This window comes from Otolemur garnettii, unplaced genomic scaffold, assembly GCF_000181295.1.
Source record: "Otolemur garnettii isolate 467f Iridium unplaced genomic scaffold, OtoGar3 scaffold00039, whole genome shotgun sequence".
NCBI lineage: Eukaryota > Metazoa > Chordata > Mammalia > Primates > Galagidae > Otolemur > Otolemur garnettii.
This window is the reverse complement of record NW_003852434.1, coordinates 5,223,951-5,224,589: the sequence shown is the minus strand read 5'-3', so window position 1 is coordinate 5,224,589 and position 639 is coordinate 5,223,951. Positions and strand designations below refer to the sequence as shown.

The 639-nt window shown below is 36.3% G+C and overlaps 1 protein-coding gene across 1 annotated transcript in view; it reads right to left on the bottom strand.

The window, feature by feature from the left end:
* The window catches only part of WDFY3 (WD repeat and FYVE domain containing 3), a 290,805-nt gene that overhangs the window by 93,530 nt on the left and 196,636 nt on the right, over nt 1-639 (bottom strand). The gene's annotated exons all lie outside the window — the stretch shown is intronic.

Genomic DNA, 639 nt, shown 5'->3' with positions numbered 1-639 from the left:
TTTTTTTACTTATATTTACATCTTTCTGGGCCATAGTTTCCTCCCTTGTAAGATGGCAGCAACAGTACCTATTTCATAGGGTTGTTGAGAGATTACATAAAGCACTTGCTAAGTGTTTTGACATTGACCTCATCTTTATTCTTCTCATCCATTGCTAATTTGCTTCACCAAAGAGTTGGCAGCAGATAATTGGTCAGGATCGTGATGTGCTGGCCTTAAATCTGTCACTGACATACTCTGATTCGCAGCAAGTCACTCAAATCTCTCCATCTCTCCTCTGAAAATTGTGTTTCTAACACTTTCTATTATTCATGAAGCATAGGAGAGGACAGTCAACAGGGAGAAGTGCTTTGGGGGCAGTGATACTGTAACAGTATTTCCCCTCCACTCTCCAGGAGGAGAGGGTTGTAAAGACTTTAACAGAAATCATTAATCATAATTAATCATAATTAATAATGTCACTGGGTAGTAATATAAGTAATGCTGAACAAATTTAAGATTCTGTGAATTTAATTCCAGAAATCAATCTAAAAGGTTCTTTCAATGCTTTCCAAGCAATTTTCCTGTCCTAAAATATGCAACTGGAAAACTATAGGGGAATAGAGGGAGAAAAAATATGTGTGAAACAAGAAAAAAAAA